This window comes from Corythoichthys intestinalis, chromosome 17, assembly GCF_030265065.1.
Source record: "Corythoichthys intestinalis isolate RoL2023-P3 chromosome 17, ASM3026506v1, whole genome shotgun sequence".
NCBI lineage: Eukaryota > Metazoa > Chordata > Actinopteri > Syngnathiformes > Syngnathidae > Corythoichthys > Corythoichthys intestinalis.
Genome location: NC_080411.1, coordinates 43,456,569 through 43,466,433, shown reverse-complemented (window position 1 = coordinate 43,466,433; position 9,865 = coordinate 43,456,569). Strand labels below are relative to the sequence as shown.

The 9,865-nt window shown below is 42.0% G+C and overlaps 1 pseudogene; it reads right to left on the bottom strand.

Moving 5' to 3' along the window:
* Window positions 1-3,329: 3,329 nt before the first annotated feature.
* Window positions 3,330-7,449, bottom strand: LOC130905201 (uncharacterized protein K02A2.6-like; annotated as a pseudogene).
* Window positions 7,450-9,865: the final 2,416 nt, after the last annotated feature.

Here is a 9,865-nt window from a genome sequence, read left to right as displayed (position 1 = left end):
AAAATAAAATTTCTGGCTCCGTGGCGACCTTCACGTCGGGGAGTTCCGGCAAGAAATTCCAGCCACTTTCACCTCACTTCAGTGTTGCAACTGTTCAATTTTGCACATCAGATATTTATTTTAAAGAAAAAGTCTTAGCCAAAGTTATTTTTATTTTGTTTTTCAAAATATCTACATTTCAGAATATTGTATTTTCTATTTTTGAGCAGAATTCTAGCTTTGTATAGGCTAAAGTTCCTATTGTTGAAAGCACAAAAGTGTGTAATAAACAACTAGCACGTTTATATTTGTATTATTGAATACTGACACCTGCTGGACATAAAAAATCCCTACAGGCAACCCACTTGACAGACTGACACTGAATTGACGACATAGTAAAATCAAATCATTTAAGTCTTTGCATTCATATTGCATTATTCCATACCTTTAAATCATATGAACATACAGTATATTATAATGTGAAAATGTAAGTAATAATGAATGGGTGAATGAGGATGCTTGTGGACTTTTTGTTCTGATACAATTTTATTCAAAAACATAGTTTTTTTTTAATGTTTAAAATTTAGTTGGTTCCTATTTATTTATTTATTTTTTTTAAACAAGCAATTTCACCTGCTGTGGACAACACACTCTCGCATGGAACCAACGATGCCAGCATGCACAAGAATTTCTTAGCCAGTTGAAAGAGGTTTGGATAAGATGTCCATTGGCTCCTCCAATATTGAAGAAAATCTGCATTGTGTGCCATGTTCGGCTCAGCCATTCATCGTTGCACTTTTGCAATTTCATCTACAGTTGCATTGCCTCCTTGACTCCCCACTTCATCATCTAAGTGCTTCCATAGCCCATCAGAAAAAAAATTGAAGTGGACAATAAATACTTGTAAATTATATCTTAATTACCGATTTCTAATAAATTACCGAAAAAAGCTACTGTGGGAAAGTAAAGGAATGGCTCTATACCTGTGTTTATCTTGGGATTATCAGAAACTTCATTCTCATGCTTGGCCCAATAATGCTTCAGCATTGAGGAGGTGGCTACTGTTTGTATATGACAGGTTGAAAGTACAAATGCGACATTTCACCTGCCAAAAAAATAACGTTAATAAAATATCCGGTGTTCATGGAACCCCGCCATGCGACGCGATTCGTTCAGCACGTTCAGAGCAGGACTCGTATCTACGCGGACGACAAAAGCCAAGTGCTCTGACCGCTATGATAGCAGGTTACATGCAATCAAGGTCTCTTGAAGGCATCAAAAGGGATACTTCTACGCACCGCAAATGACAGACCCGCGTGTAACCGTGACACTAATAAACTAGGAGTTACCTTAAAATTAATTGTATTTTGAATGGAAGATAACAAGTGCATTTTCCCTGTGTTACGTCCATTTCCACAGCATGTAGACAACGAGGAAATAACCGTGAGATGTGGATTGTTTCAGCAGCTCCATCGCATTGACAGACGCTCTTCCTTTTGAACCAGTTTGCCGCGTCATGACTGTGTCGACACAGTTCAATGAGTTCATGCATCGGTCACGTGATTTTCTTGTAGCGATACGCGCACCGACGCAGGGGTTGCTCCATGAGCTCGGCGCGCGCACCGGTTAGTGTCACTGGACCATCACTACTTTTTTGAGTTGACCGCCACCCAGGGGCGGACTGGTAATCTGTAGTTTCTGGAGGATTACAGAACGGCCGGTGCTCTGGACGGCCGGCGGCCGCCAGATATACATCACATTTTTTATCCCCCCATCCTCTATAATTATCTACGGTTCGCATCCAATCCGACAGGTGGCAGCAAAGCGCCTGGCTGTTAACCGCCAATCTGATAGAAGAAGAACGAACAGAGCACAGAGTAGCCTACTTTGGTAAAGCCTTTACTCCTTTTGGAAGCAAAATAGCGACGAGCGTGGATAAACAATATGGATGGTGGTGGCAAAAAAAGAAAAGAAAAGGGTGGCGCGGAGAAGGTTAGAGAGAAAAAACTGAAGAAACTCGAGATCGAAGTATCAAAATGTCACAAGTTGACACACATGTTCGCAAGCAGCAGTCTAGCTGCAACGGCAACGCCGGCTACAAAAACCCAGCCCCCGGCGATGGTGAGAGTGGCAGCCGCTCTTACGTGTAGCCGGTGCAGGGAGGGACAACAGACGAGGGAGAGATGATGAGCTGGTGGAAATTCCCCAGACAAGCGCAGGGCAAGTAAGTAGGGATGAAGAGGGTTACTTGCTAGGTATATTGGCAATTGTTATCCACCAGGTAGCTCCATTTCAAATGAAATAAATGGCAATTAAAGGGTTAGTGCCAGCTAGTCCATGTCCCCTTTTGCAATCGTGTGAAATTACAGTATGCTAGTCCTACCATCCCTCTACTAAGAAAATTTTTTTAGCTGTAAAACAACGTATGCACACGCAGCAGTAATATTAATTCAGAAGAAATATAACAAAATATTAATAAAAAGTTTTTAAAAAGTTTAGGTAGTTGAATTGATATATTTTATTTTAATCATTTCATCACCTTTCTCTGCTTCTACATAGAGATCCTGAGTGTTCTGTTCATTTCTTAGTGAGTATTCAAGTTAAAATGTATAATTACAGCCACTTTGCATTGTGATTTATCATAAATCATACCATGTTTTCTTTGTGCTTCAGGCAGTCTCCTGCCTTTTCTGGTTCTAAATTGAGACCTGGACTGTGCTGTTAATTTCTCAGTGAGTATTCAGGTCAAAATGTATAATAATGCAATGTGTAGTTCTTCATAGCCGCTTCATTTTTCTCTCAAAGTGCACAAAATTGATGCATTTTACAATAAAATGTAAAAAAAAAAAAAATTTAAAAATCTGCCAAAGGGGCATGCCCCCAGACCCCCCTAGAGGGTCTGTGTTTCCCTTCGTACAGCGATTCTTGTGGGCTGGGCTGAGTCAAAGTCCAGGGCTGCTTTTTAGTCCCAGTCTGCCCCTGCCTTGCTGCTTTTTGTTTCCCTGCATTTGGGTCCACACCACCTGCCTGCGTGGACTACCTGACAAGTTCGCCGTTGTTATATCTTGACCGAGTGACCCACACGACACCTTTATTGGCTGGTACAACTTTACTCAACGTATTGCCAAGTGACTCTCCACAACAACACTTTACTCTCTTTTAGTCAAGGAGTAATGCCCAAACAATAACACATCTAAATTACATGCATACCATCTACTGGCGAACTCCTGTATTACAACTAACACAATAATATCCACCATATCACATTCCCCCACCTTTAAGCAAAAACATACTTATTTCAAATTAACAAGCAAACAATATACTCCAACACTTTTTTTTTTTTTCTTTCATTAACAAACAAAGTCTTTGAGGTGCTCTGGAGGTCGCCTAGCCCTTGTAGATCGTCTCACCACTGTTTCCATTGTTAAGTCCTTTTCAGTCATCAGGTTGGGTGAAGGTGGTATCTCAGCATTCTTCTCTGGACATAGCTGAGGTTCCTTCAACTCAAGGCTAGAATGTTGCTGCCTCGACACACCTTCATCTGGCTGATTGTCAGGAAACAACTTCAAGCTTACTTTCTCGGGGTGAAAATCCGGATCAGGCAATCTAGCTCTGACTTGATCCACATGTCTCTTCACGATTTGACCACTACCAACGGCAATGGTGTACGAAAGAGGTCCAGAAGAACTGTGGACAACTCCCGGTATCCATTTTGGTCCATAGGCGTAGTTCCTTATGAGTACATCATCTCCAGCTGCAAAACTTCTCATTTTACAGTTGTTGTCGTGATTTTCTTTCTGTTTTTGTTGTTTAAGGCGCACTTTGGATTTCACATCCGGAATGACTAAATCCAAGGCTGACCTCAGTCTGCGTGACATCATCAATTCAGCAGGAGACACTCCTGTTGTGGCATGAGGTGTAATTCGATAACCAAACAGGAATCTTGAGAGTTTTGTTTGAATTGTACCTTCTCTCATTTTCTTCATTCCCTCCTTGAAGGTCTGAACTGCTCTCTCTGCGAGTCCATTTGATGACGGGTGGAACGGAGCTGACCTTACGTTCTGAATACCATTTTGTTTCATAAATGTTTCAAATTCAGCGCTTGTAAAGCAAGTCCCATTGTCTGACACGAGCATTTGTGGTAGCCCAAAAACACTGAAACTTTGCCTCAATTTTTCAATTGTAGCTTGTGATGTGGAGGTTTTCATGGGGTAAATGTCCATCCATTTGGAATGTGCGTCCACAATCACAAGGAACATTTCTCCCAGAAACGGTCCCGCATAGTCCACATGAATCCTCGACCAGGGTGATTCCGGCCACTCCCACGGATGTAAAGGTGCAGGAGCTGGAGCTCTTTGATGAGACTGGCATTCGTTACATGCTTGTATTGTTCTCTCAATGTCCCGATCCATTCCAGGCCACCAGATGTAGGATCGAGCTAAGCCTTTCATTCTTGTCATCCCACTGTGTGTTTGATGTAACAATTTAAGCATCTTTTCTCGTCCTTTGGAAGGAATAACGACTCGTGATCCCCATAGAACACAGCCATCTCGAACACTTAATTCCAATTTCCTCTGGTGAAATGGTTGTAGACAGGAATCGATCTTCTTTGGCCATCCCGTGAGAAGGTATTCGTGAACTTGTGACAATATCACATCTTTAGCAGTCCAACTCTTTATTTGGTTAGAAGTGACTAATGACTCATCCAACAAATCCATCATCAGGACTTGCTCAGTAACTTCCTCCTTCTTCAATTTCACTGGTACCGGCAGTCTACTCATGGTGTCAGCATTACTGTGGTGCTTTCCTGGTTTATAGACCATTTTGTACTCATATGCACTGAGTCGAACAGCCCACCTTTGCACTCTTGGTGATCCCATTTGTGGAATAGGTTTCTTTTCATTGAAGAGATAAATCAAGGGTTTGTGGTCTGTATAAATTGTGAAGGTTCGACCATACAAATACTTATGGAACTTCTCAATTCCAAACATGACAGCAAGCCCTTCTTTGTCAAGTTGTGAGTATCTCTTCTCAGCAGGTTGCAAAGTTCGCGAGACAAACCCGATTGGTCGCTCACCTCCATCTTCCATGACGTGTGACAATACTGCTCCCACTCCATATGGTGACGCGTCGCATGATAGAACCAAGTCACGATCCGCTGAGTAGTGAACAAGTACGTCTGAGGTGTTCAACAAGTCTTTCGCTTTGCTGAAGGCTGCCTCTTGCGCTTTTTTCCATGCCCATTTCACGTCATGCCTCAAAAGTTCATGTAACGGTGCCAACAATGTCGCCAAATTTGGAAGAAATTTGTTGTAATAATTTAACAGTCCCAAAAATTATTTGAGTTCTGTGACATTAGTTGGTGCCGGAGCTTCCTGAATTGCTTTGACCTTTTTTTCCAAGGGATGGAGCCCTTGAGCATCGATTCGGTACCCGAGGTACTCTACTTCATCCTGCAGGAATACACATTTTTTTCTGCGAAGGCGGAGCCCAGCTTCTTCTAGCTTCGCCAACACTGTGTCCAGGTTTTTTAAATGATCCTCTTCATCCACACCGCTGACCAATATGTCATCCAAATACACAGCTACTAGTGGAATACCACTCAGCAGACTCTCCATGGTCCGTTGGAAAATAGCCGATGCTGAGGCCACTCCAAAGGGTAGTCTATTGTACGTGAACAATCCACGGTGTGTGTTCACTGTGAGGTACTTCTTGGACTTTTCATCCATGAGAATCTGTTGATAAGCGTGGCTCATGTCCAGCTTGGAGAACTGTTTACCTTTCCCTAGTGCATTGAACAAATCCTCCACTCGAGGAATGGGGTACTGTTCCAGCGACGACACTGTGTTCACAGTCAGTTTATAATCTGCACATAACCTGACGGCTCCCGTCAGTTTCAGGATGGGTACAACTGGTGCGGCCCATTCAGAGAACTTCACAGGTGAAATTATTTGTTCTTTAATCAATCTGTCCAGTTCCTCATTTACTTTTGCTCTCATGGCGTATGGAATTGACCTTGGCCGAAAGAAACGCGGAACTGCATTTTCTTTCACATGAATTGTGGCTGAGGTACCCTTAAGGGTGCCTAACTCCTCTTTGAACACATTTTCATGTTGACACAGAACCTTTTGTAATGTCTTTATTAGCAGGTTGACTTTCTCCTCTGTCTGAATATGGTGCACCCGTTGGCCTTTGTGTCGAGTTTTATCTCCTTCCAATCTAGTTTAATGTCCTCAAGCCAGCTTCTTCCTAGAAGAGTGGGGCCTTCTCCTTTAACCACCACTAGGGGCAGTTTCGCTACTTGACTCCGACACGAGCTGCTCCCACAACTTCCACTGGGTGACCTGTGTAGGTCTCCAACTGTATTCCAACTGGCTGGATATGTGGAGTTTGGCACTTTTCCCAGGTAGAGTTAAATGTCTTTTCATTCATGACAGTCAGGCTGCATCCCGTGTCAATTTCAAAAAGAACAGTTTTCCCATTTATTTCCATGCTCTCTTTATACGGATCCACTTTTCTCAGGCGAAATTCACTCATTCGTCCCAACTTGAACTTCATACATTGCAATGTGAAAGGGTCCTCAGAGCTGTCTGTGTCACTGTCCATCTTTTGCTCTTGAACATTGTGTGCACGAAAACTTCTCTGTTCCTTTTTTTTCTTACTTTGTTCACCTTTGTTCCTGCACGCACGAGCTATATGTCCCACTTTTTTGCAGTTATGGCATTTTTCTTGCTTAAACCGACATTCAGAAGGCTTGTGTTGCCCTTTACAACGATAGCACTCGCTCGCGCCCATCTTTGTTGTATCACTTACATGAGAGCCCTTGTTTAACTTGAAGCACTTGTCTTTACTGCCCGGGTCATGTAGATCTTGCACATTCTTTGTTGCTGTTTCAGCAGCTACTGCTATGGCTAGTGCTTTCTCACAAGTTAAATCAACTTCTGCAAGGAGTCGTCTCTGAATCCGGTCATCATTTATTCCACATACCAGTCTGTCTCTTATCTTTTGCTGTAACGTCTCACCGTAGTTACAGTCATGAGCCAGCCAACGCAATTCTGCCACATAATCCATCACAGATTCATTGGGCTTCCGACTGCTGGAATCAAATTTGTACCTCTGGACGATCTCACTTGGTTTAGGGTTGAAGTGATTTTTTAGCAGTAGAACCAGCTGTTGGTAAGTTTTCTCCTTTGGCTTTTCTGGACTGAGGAGGTTCCGTATTAAACTGTATGTCGCAGCACCGACCACGCTGAGGAGTATAGCTCTTTGCTTGTCCCCATTTTCAATCCCATTAGCCTCAAAAAACTGCTCCATTATTTCACAGTATTCTTCCCAGCTTTGACTTTTAGCATCAAACGCTGCCAGAGTGCCGATGGTCGCCATTTTTTTTCTTTCTTCAATACTTTCCCCCTCCTATTAATTCCGTTTATAAAGTCCAAAAATCCAACTCACACAAACATTTGTTGATCCTCGTCGCCAAAAAAAGATGTTATATCTTGACCGAATGACCCACACGACACCTTTATTGGCTGGTACAACTTTACTCAACGTATTGCCAAGTGACTCTCCACAACAACACTTTACTCTCTTTTAGTCAAGGAGTAATGCCCAAACAATAACACATCTAAATTACATGCATACCATCTACTGGCGAACTCCTGTATTACAACTAACACAATAATATCCACTATATCACAGCCGTGTTAGGCCGCTCGTGTCTGTCGTGACTCTAGTCACTCAGCCGGAACGCGCACGGCTAAAGAGTTCCCCCCCTGGAACACAGCATTCCCCACATAAGTTCCACGGGTGAATTATGAACATATAATGAAGGGTCACCACAGCGGTGTTATTTTACCAAATTGTTCAAAAGTCATTTCTGTATAGGCTCGATGACAATCCAAACAGTGGTGGCGATCATAGAAGAAGGTAGCTTCATTAGTTCGGAAAATATTGAGTCTAACAGCTGTACTAGTGATGTAGGCATGCTCCTGTCACAGGATGCAGTTCACGCAGGAGGTGCATTTTTCGGCACAAATTTTGGTAAGATAGCTCGCCGGCAAATTTTCTTCTAAATATTGGATTTTTAGATTTATGGATTTTTGCATTTCCAAAATGACTTGAAATATCACACGATCGGAAAAAGAAATGTGCCGCCCGAGGGCATTGGTATGGACAGGCTTTTGGTTTTCCCGAGACAGCACCAGCACATGCACAAGTACATGCAATAACAAAATGGAATATGGTGTTTTGATAAGAATTTTATTCATTATAAATACAGGCTAGGACAACATTCACCAATATATACTTGTGTCATGTTACTTTTTTTTTTTTTAAATATACAAACAGGCAGTATGTTACAAACTTGCTGCTCCTTCTGAGGCAGTTTGTCATTTCACCAGCCACACTTGAATGAGTGCAATCATGTGGCAGTGCTTCCTCCCGACCCAACATGGACAAATTAATAAGCAAATAAAAAAAGAAACTATAGTGGTACCTCGATATACAATCGCTTCTACACACGATCTTTACATCTGACTTAAAATTTAGACTTGCCTTTTTTTTTTTTTTTTTCACAGCCAACGAAATGATTGAAATGCGACGATTTATGACAGTGTCGCAATTTCATTATTATCCCGTAAGACGGACACACGGCGGATTTTCTTGCGAAAGAAATCAACAAGGGTTCCAAGAATGTTAAAGCAGGTGGGGAAAAAAAAGGGAAAAGGTGAGGCTTACCAATGAAATGAAGATGTAAATGATCGGAAAATATGAGCTTGGTGTGTGCTTCCGTCAACTGCTTGACAATACGGCCGGTCCTCCTCCTCCGTTCACCAGTCTAAATATGTTAAGGTGACAATTATTAGGATTGTAATATCGCCAATTCATTTCCTATTAGGGACAAATGGTGGCTTGTCCCTACTTAGCAACAGTAGCTAATGTCATGAATATTAATGAGTGGAAGTGACGTGTTGCTTGCAGTACGCCATTGGAATGGGAACGTTCATCCGCTCCTCCCACTCAGGAAAATGTTTTTTTGACAAGCTGGCGTTTTTACCAGACGATATTGAACTTTTGAAAACAAAATTGAAAACTCCGCGGTTAATGGGGACCAGAACCCACCGCGATAAGTGGAAAACCGCGAAGTAGCCCCCCCCCCCCCGTTTTTTTTTTTTTTGTGCGTGTGTGTGTTCTATGTATTTCTTCAGATTTAGCATTGGAAAGAGATACATATAAGACATGTTTTTTTCTTTTTTTTCCTGAAAGTATGATTTTTAAAAAACGTGTGTATATATATACAGTTGTGGTCAAAAGTTTACATACACTTGTGAAGAACATAATGTCATGGCTCTCTTGAGTTTCCAGTTATTTCTACAACTCTGATTTTTCTCTGATAGAGTGATTGGAACAGATACCTTTTTGTCACAAAAAACATTCATGAAGTTTGGTTCTTTTATGACTTTATTATGGGTGAACAGAAAAAAGTGATCAAATCTGCTGGGTCAAAAATATACATACAGCAGTGCTAATATTTGGTAACATGTCCCTTGGCCATTTTCACTTCAATTAGGCGCTTTTGGTAGCCATCCACAAGCTTCTGGCAAGCTTCTGGTTGAATCTTTGACCACTCCTCTTGACAGAATTGGTGCAGTTCAGTTAAATTTGATGGCTGTCTGACATGGACTTGTTTTTTCAGCATTGTCCACAAGTTCAAGTCAGGACTTTGGGAAGGCCATTCGAAAACCTTAATTCTAGCCTGATTTAGCCATTCCATTACCACTTTTGATGTGTGTTTGGGGTCATTGTCCTGTTGGAACACCCAACTGCGCCCAAGACCCAATCTTCGGGCTGATGACGTTAGGTTATCTTGAAGAATTTGAAGGTAATC